Below are 13,749 nucleotides of genomic sequence, written 5' to 3'. Positions count from 1 at the left end.
ATAGCAGGCTCAAACACACACACCAAAAGGTGTAATTTATAAATTAAAACATTCTATATTACGTCTAGTATTTTTTTTAAAGACAAAGTCTCACTCTAGTCCAGGCTGACCTGGAACATACTAGGTAGCCCAGACTGACCTTGAATGAGTTGCAATCCTGCTTGATCCTCTTAGGTACTTTGATAACAGGCAATACTGTGGTGCCCAGCTACACTGGGGCTTTTGACACACATTACCAGATTGTCTTTTTTTTAAGATTTATTAATTATTTTATGTATATGAGTACACACTGTAGTTGTATAGATAGTTGTGAGCCTTCATCTGGTTGTTGGGAATTGAGTTTTAGGACCTCTGCTAGCTCTGGTCCGCCCCGCTCCCTCAGTCCCTGCTCCCTTCGGCCCAAAGATTTATTTCTTATTATACATAAGTACACTGTAGCTGTCTTCAGACATACCAAAAGAGGGTGTCAGATCTCATTACTGAGGGTTGTGAGCCACCATGTGCTTGTTGAGATTTTAACTCAGGGCCTTCGGAAGAGCAGTCGGTGCTCTTACCTCTGAGCCATCTCGCCAGCACCCAGATTGTCTTTTACACGGCCTTTGAGCAGGGAGACGTGGTACAGGTTTGAAATACCAGTACGAGTACTTGGGAAGTAGAAGCTAGACTGTCGATTCAAAGCCAGCCTAGGTCTCATAGACAGACTGTCCATTTTAAAATGTAGTCTCACACTTTAATTTCAGGCTGGCCTGGAATTTGTTATGTAGCCCAGGCTGGCCTCCAACTCTCAGTAACCCTCCGGTTTCAGCCTCTCCAGTTCTTGGGGTTTTTATTGTGTTCTTTTTTTTAAAAGATGTTTTTTATGTATGTGATTACACTAGCGCTGTCTATAGACACAGCAGATGAGAGCATTGGATCATGTGGCAGACGGTTGTGAGCCACCACGTGGTTGCTGTGAATTGAACTCGGTCTCTGGAAGAGCAGACTGTGTTCTTAACAGCTGAGTCATCTCTCCAGCCCTTTACCCCGTTCTTAAACAGTGAGATAAACACGTAGTTTAAGTACTTTACAGAAAATTAAGTAGGTAAGGGTGTTGGAGAAGGTTAAATAGAGTGGTCACGGGTTTCTCTGGGAGGTGAGGAGAGGCCTAGACAATTAATGTAAAAATATCAAAAGAAAAATATTCTAGTGTAGTTTATGTGTGTGCTTTTTTTTGGTGTTTTGTTTGTTTTTTGTTTCATTTATCTTTTCTCTTTTGGTTTTTTGAGACAGGATTTCTCTGTGTAGCCGTGGCTATCCTGGAACTCACACAGAGTTCCGCCTGCCTCTGCCTCCTGAGTGCTGGCGTTAAAGGGGAGCCGCCATCGACCAGCTTCCAGCCTAGTTTAAGCAACTGATGTAGCAATAAATTAGGTTCGTTGGAACAACAGTAAGAAAGCTTGTCTACCTGTTCTTTTATCAGAAAACAGAAAAATAGGGATGGGAACACAGAGACGTCCTTAAAACGTGGGTTAGGGTTCTTCCTCCTTAAACTGAACAATGGGAACAGAAAGCTGTAAGCTATAGGGCGCATTCCCTCCATTCCTTTCTTTAGGCTTTAGCGTCCAAAAGACGCTTCCTTAACCGCCCTCTTCTAATCACCCTTTCCCCCCACCCCATCACTTTTTCCCATCCATTTACAAATCGCCGCACCCTTTTAAAGTACTCTAGAGCCTCGAGGAGTCCTTCCTCACCACTTTTTAACATCGCAAACTCACGTTGGTCCTTACGGTGTACTCCTCCACCCCCTTCCCCACTTTTAATCTCCAGTATTTAACAACAAATTGTTTTATAAGTGTGTTCACCCTGGATTACCAAATCCCAATAAGGACTGAGAATTCCTAGACTATTTCAATTTAATTTATGGTTCAACTTCCTCAACATCTACAGCTGTGCTTGATCTATAGTTGGCATTCGATAAATACATGTTGAATAAAATGTTGGCTGCAGTCTACACTTGTCTGGAGTGTGTGGATCAATGCCAGTTACACTGATATTACATTCTTGTTCTCTGAAAAGGGCTTCAAGCGGCCCGGCTGTGACGTCCTTCAGCTTTCAAAATGGGAAAGCGAAGGTTCCCACAACTCTCAGAACAAGAATTTCTCGCTACAATTCAAAATGGCGAAGGAGGGTGGGGCCTGTCACATGGTGGGCGTCCCAGCAGCGTTTTTTTCCCGACCCGCCGCCCGCCTGGGCGGGTAATCTACCCGGCCCCTCCTCTGCCCACTAGGCCCTTTCGCGAAATCAACTGGGATTGGCTGGCTCGCAGTCTGGGAGTGGGCCTGTGAAGCTGGGACCGCAGTGTCACTTCCTGTTGTGGGCAGTCGTTTCCTGTCACTGCTAGGTAACAATGGGGAAGGTAATGGCTGCTTGAGCTACGTTCTGAGCTGGCGTTCTAGTAGAGGCGGGTCTCTTCCTCGAGCTAGAAGCGGGTCAGACCGCGGCAGCGGCAGCTGTGCAGCGGAGTTCCTGAGGCGGCGGCGGAACCCTGCGAGTCCACTCCTGGCTGAAGCACCGAGTAAGTGAAAGCACGGGCACCCCGAGAGATGGGATGTCGTGCTGGGGCGCCGCGACTCTCAAAATGGCCCGAGTGGCCAGCCGTGGCCGAGACACCCACTACGGTCTCCGGACCCGGGCTCGCGGCTGTGGGGGGCTCGGTGGCGTAGTCGCCGCTGCCATTTTAGTTGGGTGGCTTGTGTCGACGGTTCATGGAAGAACGGGAAGGAGGTGGGTAGGACTTCCTCTCCGAGGCCGTGGAGTCGGGGCCCGGCCCTCCCAAGGCTAAGAATGCCGGAGAGGCGATCCTGGACTCTGGGCCTCAGGCGTGAGAATGGCTCCTGTGCTTCTCCTTACTCAGTGGTTCCCCAACCCCCCGTCGTCGTCGCCCCGCGTTGCATATCGGGCTAGGGTTTGGGGAAGTGGGGTGGAGGTGCTCTTAAGTCAGATGTTGGGAACTCTTGAGCCTTCAGATTTTCACAGGATTAGCAGAGCCCCATTTTGAACCCTTCTGTAGGGCACTAGCAGTTTGCTACTCTGGGGCTACGATGACAGTCTTCCGGGAGGATCGGAGACAAATGTGGTTTGCTTCCCTGCTTCTTTAGCCCTAAGTGTATCCTTGGCCTGATATTACCAGAAGGGTTTTCCTCCTCCTCACAAAAAAAGAAAAATTAAAAAAACAAAAAACAAACAAACAAAAAAAACCAGGGAAAAGACGTTCTCTGGTAAGTGTGGGAATTGAGCCAGACTATTTTCAAGTTAATTTCCGTGTGATCTGCCAGCAGCCCTACCCCTCCCCCACTCAGAAAAAACCCCTAAGGGTCTCTGCTTCTGCGGGCGGGCGGTACCTGCCACGTACGCCATAGCTTAGTAACTAGTATTAACCGGTTGGGCTTCTGCTTCCTGAATACTCAGTCCCTTTTCCCCTTCTGCTGATTAATTTCAAGATGGAGGAGACAGCCACGTTCTTTCCCTGGACAGTTTCACCATACTTATTCCACAGGTTAGTCTGGCAGTCTGAGGCCTAGCAAACTAGTTATTTAGCTCATTTTTTTTTCTCTTTTGGAGGGGAAAAGGATTTATGTCAGATTCTCATGCGCTCCTGGTAGGCCCCACAATATATTTTTTTTTTTTTGCTAGAATTAAGTTGCTTACTTTTCTTGAATCGTAATTAGCCACAGTGCGTTTGGATGATTGAAGACAGAAAGAACAGGAAGTGTAGTCCTAATCATTTCTTTGATTCTTTTTAATTAGGAGACATGCACAATTACAGGTCCACCTTTTCCTCAACTCAGTTTCTGAAATACAGGTTAAGTATCTAAAAAGACCAACCCAAGCGCTGTTTAAGATAACTATTTTAGGGCAGACAATCTTGCTGAAAAAGTCACAAACATTCCTTAGCTTAAGATGTCCTGGTAATTTTTTATTACTTTCATTTCTTCCTTAGGCTACTGTAGTGTACCAAATAAGTCCTTGAAAGTGGCTCCTAGAACTTGAAAATAATTACTAGTCTGGTAAGGAAAAACCAATTTTAAACAAGCTAATATTAAGGTAGATTTCCTCTTGGCCATTAAAGGAAATCTTTTATCTAACTCTTGCTTCCTTCTGACTTTGGTTGTCCAAGTATCCTAATACTAACAATGAATTAGGTTGGGTTATGATATATATAATCAAAATGTGTTTTTAAGAACTTGTTTTATTTCAAAGATAATATGGATTTTGTAACAGGAAGAATAATGAATGTTTTTTTCTTTTAGAGCAGAGTGAAGAAAATTAAAATCCAGCTTATTGGATTTCAATACTATGTCCTAGAAGACAGGTAATTATTTTTGTGTTTTCTCCTGGTGATTTATAATATAGAATGCATTTTACAAATATATGTTCTGTTCTACAGTCATGTGATTGAATGGGTTCATTGGTGTTGGCTATTCATAATGGGTACATTTTACTGAGAATTCAAAGGGTACCTTTTCAGTACCTGAAAGTCATCTGTGCTTTATCTGTGGCATCTGGTTATTTGTCTATCTATCTTGTTCTTTTTCAAGACAGGGTCTCTATGTAACACTAGCTGTCCTAGAACTAGCTCTGTAGCTCAGGTGGCCTGGAACTTAAGAGATCCACTTGCCTCTGCCCCCTGAGTGCTGGGATTAGAGGTGTGCACTGAAAACAAGAAAAAAAGTATGCTGCTTTTAAGATAGTCAGAAAGACCTGGGTATAAGAGATTGTTTTTAAATGTTCAGTGAATAAATGAAATAGCAATAGAATATGTGTTACTTTGTGTGCCATAATTTTCTTCTCTTCCAGATTCAAGAAGTCATATTGGTATGTATTACTCAAATTGGAATTAATTTTTCATTATTATCAATACTGTAAGATAACTGTATAAATTACTTGTGCTAACTAGGACACTTAATAAGTATTCCTGGAAAGCAAGTGCAAACTTGGATTTTCCTAAGCCGACTGGTCTGGATTGTTAACTAGGCTACATTTATAACTAACTTCTCTTGAAGGAGTACATGCCAGGCTCTGTGTTTGGTATGTATTACTTCATAATCTTCACAGTCAGACCTTCACAGGGATGTTAACTGTTTTAAAGAGGAAACTGAGACCACTCTTGAAAAGGTTGAGTGATTTGTTACGTTGTGGAGCACTCATTTTATCTCAGGTCTTTCCCAAGACTGAAGTCACCAAACTCACCTGTATACCTGTTGCTTCTCCAGTTACCAGAAAGCTAGTGGAAATTAAAAGTGATAATCTGGGGGCCTGAGAGATGGCTCAGCAGTTAAGAGCACCGACTGCTCTTCCAGGGGTCCTGAGTTCAATTCCCAGCAACCACATGGTGGCTCACAACCATCTGTACAGCTATAGTGTACACGTATACATAAATAAGTCTTTTAAAAAAGTGGTAATCTGTAAGTTATGTTGTATTCAAAACCATTATTCTAAAGTAATTTGCTTCAGTGGAACAGGTGAGGGGGGAGAGTTATCTAGCAAGTATACATTATTTGGGTGGTTTGCTAGAGAGTTCCTATTTCATCTATTAATATTCTTGGTGTAACCAGGTGGTGGTAGTGCACACCTTTAATCCTAGCACTTGGGAGGCAGAGACAGGTGGATTTCTGAGTTTGAGGCCAGCCTGGTATACAGAGAAACCCTGTCTCGAAAAGACAAAAAAATTCTTGGTGTAAGCTGAGAAATTTACTTTAAAAAAAAAAAGTCAGAGTGCCATGTGGCCCACATCTAGAATCCTGGCAGTTGGAGGGCCAGACATAGGATCGCTACAATTTGAGTCCGCCAGATCTAGAGAGTGAATTCCAGACAAGATAGTGAGATCTTGTTTCCAAAAGAAATCAGGAGTCTTTTAAAGAAATAGGTTAATAACAAAATCTTTAGAAATGTTAGGTTGAACTGGACAGTGGTGGTGCACGCCTTTAATCTCAGCTTTTGGAAGGCAGAGGCAGATGGATTTCTAAGTTCGAGGCCAGCCTGGTCTAGAGAGCAAGTTCCAGGATAGCCAGGGCTACACAGAAAAACCCTGTCTCGAAAAAAAAAAAAAAAAAAGAAAAGAAAAAAAGAAATGTTAGGGTGATTATTTTTCAGTTGATTAACATTGTAAGTAAGGCTTTCAGGAAGAGTAGGCAAGTGGAGCATTTGCATTTATAGAATTGCATTACATGTACTTTTTCCATAATCCTAGAGGACTGAGAAATAGAAATACCTCTTTGACTAGCATCCTGTTCCTTTGATTTAACATAGACTGGGTAACAGATAACAAAGTCAAATCCAGATCCAGGTTCTGGATTTTTCAGTCACTGTCTAGGAGGAGGATTTTGTTTTGTAGGAATTTATTTATTATTATAATTAAGTGCACTGTAGCTGTCTTCAGACGCACCAGAAGAGGGCGTCAGATCTCATTATGGGTGGTTGTAAGCCACCATGTGGTTGCTGGGATTTGAACTCATGACCTTCGGAAGAGCAGTCGGTGCTCTTACCCGCTGAGCCATCTCTCCAGCCAGGAATACATATTTAACGTGGAGATTTCTAAATCCTTGTGGCCCAGTTTATACAGTTCTTTGAAGTTTTTATAAAGCTCAGATAGTAATAGTTACATTGTTTTTTTCCTTCATTATTTATTCCACACTTGAATAAGGATATCTCCTAGATAGTGTATAAAGCAGTTCATCTTTCCCACTTCAGTTAACTAAGATGTTTTTCAAAGATGATTACCTTGTTTATGGGTGTATATGTTTTTGAACGTAGGGTTTTCCACCTGAAATAAATCTTTCAGTCTCATCCTCTGGGTATTTTGGGAAAACGTTTTTGTTTTCTTTTGCTTTTGTTTTTGATAAGATTTGTTGTGTAGCCCAGGCCAGCCTTGAACTTAGGATCTACCTTGGGCTTCAACTGGTAGAATTACAGGAGTGTTTTACAGGCCCAGCTTGATAAGAAATCTTTTTGTTTTAAAAGCTGGTATTAGCATACTTTCATTTTTTATTTTATGTATATAAGTACACTATAGCTCTACAGATGGTTGTGAGCCTTCATGTAGTTGTTGGGAATTGAATTTAGGACCTGTGCTCGCTCTAGCCAAAAGATTTATTTATTACTATACATAAGTAGCTGTCTTCAGATGCACCAGAAGAGGGCGTCAGATCTCATTACAGGTGGTTGTGAGCCACCATGTGTTCACTGGAACGTGAACTCAGGACCTTCAGAAGAGCAGTCAGTGCTCTTACCTGCTGAGCCATCTCACCAGCTTTGATAAGAAATCTTATATCCTGAAGTAGTACTGTAGTTACTGATTACTGTCAACACTACTTTTTAACTTTGGAATAATAAAGAAGCGATTCAAAATTGAGTTTATACAGAACAAATTCTGATCTAATGAAGTCAAACAATAATAAAGGAACATGGGATGGGTGGCTGGAGATTAAATCCACTGTCTGAATGACTTGAGATAGAGTGTAAGGGCTTACCACTAACCTGATCCTATACATTGGTAGCATAGTACAATTTTGTCTTTTATTTTACTATGTAGTTATTAATACTCTTTCAATTGTTTTAGAGACTTATAGTTGGGATTGTGGACTGCAAGTCCAGTACTGTTCTGTCAAGAGCTTAGACATGAAGGACATTCCTTAATCCCTTTTGGATTTTTTAACTACCCTTTACAAGAGGTAAAGATAGGAAATTATTAACAAAGCTAAGTATATATTACTATTTGGGTGATAGTAATATGGTGTCTCTTTAATATGGTGTCTCAGGAGTGTTGAGTGCACTGTATGTTCTGCTAGTGTACTGCTGGAATTTTTTTTTTCCGAGACAGGGTTTCTCTGTATAGCCCTAGCTGTCCTGGAACTCACTCTGTAGACCAGGCTGGCCTCGAACTCAGAAATCTGCCTGCCTCTGCCTCCCAAGTGCTGGGATTAAGGGCGTGTGCCACCATTGCCTGGCACTGCTGGAAATTTATCAACAAATTGTGTGGATGGTGAGCAGAATCTTCCCATAAATAAATGCAGTAAAATAACTCTGTCCTGTTTTTTCAATTAGATGTATTTGTATAAGTATTTTACCTATATGTGTGCGTGTTGCCCATGTAGGCCAAGGGAGGATGTTGGATCACCTGGAACCAAAGTTATTGATGGTAGTGAGCCATCATGTAGTGCTGGGAATCAAATCAGGTCTTCTGTAAGAGCAATCAGTACTCCAAACTAAGGAGCCATCTCTATCCCCTCTACTCTTGTTTTGGTTTTGCTTTTTATTTTTGACAGTGTAGCACTGTCTACCCTGGAAATCGAATTCTGCCTGTTTCTGCCTCCTGAGTACTAGAATTAAAGGTATGTTTCACTATGCCCTGTTTTTTTGTTTGGGAGTTTTTTTGTTTGGGAGTTTTTTTCAAGTGAGAGATGACAGAAAAGCACAGCTAACCAGCCATCCATTTGTATGTATCATATATTTAATGAAATTTAAACACTCTACAAAGAAAATTTTCGTTTTTTTTGAAACTGGGTTTCTCTGGGTAGTCCCCACCATCCTGGCACTCACTATGTATACCAAGATGGCCTTAAACTCAGATCCCTCTGCCTCCTAAGTGCTGAGATTGAAGGCATGTAACACCTGACTAAGAAAAATTCTTAACATTTTTAGTATCTGTGTACATGATGGTACTTTTTATCCCAATTTCAAATCTAGTAGATCATTTGATTTAACTTTGTATATTATTATTACGAACCTGGGGGTTGAACCTTACACATACCAGGCAAGTGCTGTACTACTGATTTGTAGTCCGAATCTCCTTTTTTACTTTCTAATTCATGTCTCATGAAATTGTTTAAGCTACCCAGGACCTAACTGTAGCACAGAGAGGCCTTGAACTTGTGATCATCCTGAGTCAAGGTTTTACTATGTATCCTTGACTGTGCTCAGACTTAGATCTGCCTGTGTTGAGTGTTGGGATTAAGACATCCATTACCATACGTGACTATGGTTAAACAGACAGGTAGTTTTGCTTTTTGGTGTTAGTATTATTGAACTTATGCTTTATTGACAAAAGTAATAAAGCCTAAGTAGTAGGATGCAAGCTGAGCTGTATGGCTCAGTGGTATAGTGTTTGGCTGATATGCATAAGCCATTTCCAGCATTGTCAGAAAATTATAGAGCCAGCATGGTAACACAGGGCTATGCTACATGTCCCTCAAAAAGCAGAGCAGAAAAGAGGAGATCCAGCTGTTTATGCCAGGACACAATGTTTTGTGGGCTGATGTTGTAACTCAGTAGAAGAGTATCAATTGAAAGCTGTTTTGTTAATGGGCTGAATGACATGGGCCTGTAATCCCTCTACCTGGGAGGCCGAGGCAGGAATTTAATAGTCAAAATGCTTCAGAATGCTAAGGATGTAGCTCAGTGTGGTAGGGTTCTTGTCTTGCATATGTAAGGCTCTAGGTTCAATCCTCAGCACTATACAAACCTTTTTTTCCCATGATTAAAAGCTTTAATACAAGGATTGGTATAAAAGAAGCTCATGGTGAGATTCAGTAGTTATGCCTATTGGGATTTAAGGAATATATTTTAAAGCACACGATCTGGGGTGTGCAGGGAGGCAGTAATCATTTAGTGAAATGTTGATTGCCTTTGGAATCAGTAGACCTGTATTTAATTGTAGACCATTCACTGACCATTGGGCTTGTTCTTAGGTTCTCTTGTGAAATTGTAAGATCAAGGCAGGTTCCCTACTTTATGGGACTGTTGTCAGGACTAAGTGGACAATTGTTTTAAAAGATCTGTTTTTATATTGTTTTATAATTGGTCAGGTGAAAGAGCCAAGTGCTTTAAGAGTAATTAGATTTTTCTCTACAGTTGACTTTTATTGGTAATCTTTTGAGAAAAAAATTGTTTTAAAATGTCTGTAGCTAGGCATATATACAAGTGTATGATCTGTGTTATGAGTATTAAACCTTGAGAATGAGGTGATTTTTAAAGACCCTCTCTGGTTATGTGGAAAGACTCCAAGGGTATGGAGGCCTTGTCTCCCCCATCAGCCCACAGTAGGAAATCAGTGCTTCATAGATATGAGACAAGTACTCTGCCACTGAACAATATGCTCTTTTTTTTTGTTTGTTTGTTTTGTTTTGTTTTTTGAGACAGGGTTTCTCTGTAGCCCTGGCTGTCCTGGAACTCACTCTGTAGACCAGGCTGGCCTCGAACTCAGAAATCCACCTGCCTCTGCCTCCCAAGTTCTGGGATTAAAGGCGTGCGCCACCACCGCCCAGCAACAATATGCTCTTTTTCTCTGTTACTGGTTTAACTGGAAGTGTATCATAATTCCTTTCATCATACATGTCCTAAAGGTTATCAACATTTTTTGCTGATTATTTTATACTACAGTGGTGAAAAGCTTGGTTTTTAGTTATTTGGATCATGGTTCCCTAGCATCTTTAACATATCTTTACCTTTAAAATGTTTTTTTTTCCACCTACCAAACAATAGGAACATAATATCTGTCAAGTAAAGCTTGTGACTTGTGACTTAGCTTTATTACCTTTCTTTGTGTCTGCATGCCATAGCCACTACAGGCTCCTCTACCTGGTATTGAGACCACTGCTTGCATTCAGAATTTCCTTTTCTTTCAAAATGTTTAAGCAGGTACCTCAGGTTCTGGGACTTGAGGTGTAACTCACCATTATGACTTTCCCCCCACAGAGTGGATATCTCTTCCCAGTGCTGAAATCTCTTAACTTACTCCACTCTTAGCCAATGCAGAATTAAAGCAGAAAGGATGGAGAATTAGAGAAGTGGGTAATGAATTAAATCAGATTTTATTCTACTTGTCCCCAAAATAACTACAAGCAACAAACTTTTCTGATGGAAGCCACTGCCTTAGCAAACACTGTTCTATTTAGTAAGGCCTTGCTAGTTTGCTTGTGGTTTTGGAATAAGAAATATGTTGCAAAAAAATATGGAGAGTTTTCTCGGATATGTATCTGTGAGTGTGGGGGAATATAGAACAGCAAATCATTATGGAAGTAAAAGGAGTTTGGAGCTGGTCTTTTGTTCTGTTTTGTGGCCTCACCCAGAAGGTGGTAGAATTTTGTGTCATTGGAACATACAGCTCAGCATTCCAAGATCAGGGGGAGACAGACATGCCTGTACTTAATGACATTTTAGTTCAGAAAGAATTATTGGCTTTCCTGTTTTTGTCAATTCTTGGCTCTAGCTTGACACTGGGTGTTTGTTTTCTCCTTTGCTTTACACCTTTCTATTTGAAGGTGTCCTGTTTCTTCCTTCTTCCCCTCTCTTCTTTTTTTTTTTTTTTTAAAAACAGTCTTACACAGTTCCTAGCTAGACTGGAACTTACTGTGTAGATCAGACTGGCCTTGAATTCACTTAGATCCATCTGCCTCTGTCTCTGCCTCCTGGGTGCCAGGACTAAAGATGTGCACTAACATGCCTTGCCTTTCTCTTTGTTTTTGTTGTACTTTGTTTAGCTTTATTGCCTTTGATATATTGTGTTTTTCATTTTTATTTTAGCCTATCTTCATTGTCTACTGAGAACTTATCTGTACTATCCTGTCTGGCCTATGTAAATCAGGTTGGCCTTGAACTCACAGAGATTCATGTGTCCTGCCTCTTGAGTGCTTGGATTTTATGTGTGTGCCAACCTACTGAGTTTAGATAGTATTTTTTAAATCTCCATTTTTTTCCCCAAAGGTTTCTGCTTCTTCCAGGTTTAATCTCCTTGAAGCTATTCTTAAGACTGCCACTGTTTTTGGCATGTGAGTTTTATCTTAGGTTCCCGTCCTTCAAATGTCAGAACTCATCAGATGATTTTGCCTTCTTTGGAAGATTTATATTTTTAAAACCCATTCAACTGGCAGTTATTTTCAGAATTGTTTACTGATTTGTCACAAGTAGATTCCCTCCTAACTTTGGTGTCTGGAATGCTGACTGCTTTAAGAATGTTAATTAAACATTAGTGGTGGTTTTTAGGAAATTATGGCTCCAGGGTTCAGTTTTCTATGTTTTAAGAAAGCAGCTGCTGCTACCATTACCAATACCAAATCATGTTACTTAAAAGGAAAATGTCATCTTGTGTGTGTATGTGTTTACGTTTGTTTCTACTTCTTGGCCCATGTACTTTTATAACTGTTCGCTCTGTTCTGGTCCTTCCGTAGTGGCAAGTTATTAAAACACTTGTCAGAAATTTCTATAAAAATTCAACTTAGTAATGAGCTAGGAAACTGAAAACACCATGGCCCCACCCTCTGCCTCCTTTCATGCTCATCTCATTGACTTAGACAGTAAAAGGATCATTTAGAGAGTGGTGGTGGCTTAAGGGAAATGGAAGGAAAATCTGAGTGATTATTCCTACACTGTTTAGCCTCAAGTAAGTGGGCAACATTTAATAAGAAAGAACAGGCCTCTTTGTACTTTTGTAAAATCTGGAATAGGTTTTTGATTTTATTTTTTAGAGACAGAGTCCTTGTATCTAGTTGTCTTTGAATTCTTGCCTTGCTTGGTCTTCCGAGTATGAGGATTATAAATGTGAGTTACTATACTGAGGAGGTTTTGTTTTTCCTTTTAGAACTGATTTATGAACATGTGTGGGTAGTAAATTATAGTATTCTCTACCACAAATTTATTTTCATACTGTCATTGTTGGTTTGAGCCATTATAATAGAATGTCCTAAGCTGCATATCTTAAAAACAACAGAAGCTTAGAGAGTTCATGAAGCTGGGTTGTCAGAATCAAGACCTGGGCAGTTTGGTGCTGGTGAGGGTTGAGTTCATGGTTCTCACTGTATTCCCATTGAAGAAGATGTCAAGGTAGCTCTCTAAAAGTTTCTCCAAGAAGGGCATACTAATCCTTACTTCCTAATACTATAACTTTGACAGTTAGGATTTCAGCATGAGAGCCTTAGGTGAAAGAGAGAAGCTAAAAATACAAAAGGGTCACTCCTCCCCTTTTCTTGTTTCTTCTGGTTTTGTTGCTGTTATTTGGTTTTGGTTTAGTTCTTGTTTTTGGGATGAGTTATTACTGTGTTTCTCAGGTTAGCCAGGTATTCAAACCCCTTTGTTCTCAGAGCCAGGCATGATAGCACACACCTGTTTCTACAATACTTGGATCATGGAGTCAGGGATCCAGAGTTTGAGGTCAACTTGTGCTTCTTGAAACCCTATCTTAATAAAATATCTAAAACATCTTTTGTCCTCAGTCTCCTGAGTTTCTGGGATTACAAGCTTGTGCTGCTGTGAGTGGCCTGACAAAGTTGGTGCTGGTTAATCTCAATGTGTAATAATAATAATAATAATAATAATAGTAATAGTAATAGTTTATTACATTGCTACCTAATACAAGTTAACCAGTGAGAAGAAGGTCATTATTTTTAGGGAGCAATGTTCTCAAGTGTAAAGTCAATATACCTCAGTGACCACTTGTAAATGTTTGTGAGTGAATGAAATGAGATTTTTTTTTACATGTCATCTTTATTTTTATGTCGTTTGTAGATTTGGGGAAGGGGCTGTGCATGTTACATCTTTGAAAATGCTTTTTCACTTGCATGTACCAGGTTCTTTAGTAATCCACAGGCTTGATTTTAATGGTGCATATTCATCAAAAGATTCAATTCCCAAGTATAACTTAGGGTATCATTGAGTTACTATTTCCCCTTCAAGGCCAAATAGAAGTGCAGTTATATGCTGTATGACTTTTATTTTGAG

The 13,749-nt window shown here is 40.4% G+C and overlaps 1 protein-coding gene across 5 annotated transcripts in view; it reads left to right on the top strand.

Moving 5' to 3' along the window:
• Window positions 1-2,340: 2,340 nt before the first annotated feature.
• The window catches only part of Rlim (ring finger protein, LIM domain interacting), an 18,570-nt gene continuing 7,161 nt past the window's right edge, over window positions 2,341-13,749 (top strand). Inside the window, exons 1-4 of one of the 5 annotated variants that reach the window (XM_031366289.1) lie at window positions 2,341-2,554; window positions 3,980-4,046; window positions 4,290-4,351; window positions 4,837-4,854. The gene's annotated coding sequence lies outside the window, so the exon portion shown is untranslated. The remainder of the gene's footprint in view (window positions 2,555-3,979; window positions 4,047-4,289; window positions 4,352-4,836; window positions 4,855-13,749) is intronic. The other 4 variants (XM_031366277.1, XM_031366280.1, XM_031366285.1 and 1 more) reach the window with 4 other exon arrangements.

The sequence above is a fragment of the Mastomys coucha genome, chromosome X (genome assembly GCF_008632895.1).
Source record: "Mastomys coucha isolate ucsf_1 chromosome X, UCSF_Mcou_1, whole genome shotgun sequence".
NCBI classification, from domain to species: Eukaryota; Metazoa; Chordata; class Mammalia; order Rodentia; family Muridae; genus Mastomys; species Mastomys coucha.
The sequence above is the reverse complement of the archived record's forward strand: the minus strand, read 5'-3'. Positions and strand labels throughout refer to the sequence as shown.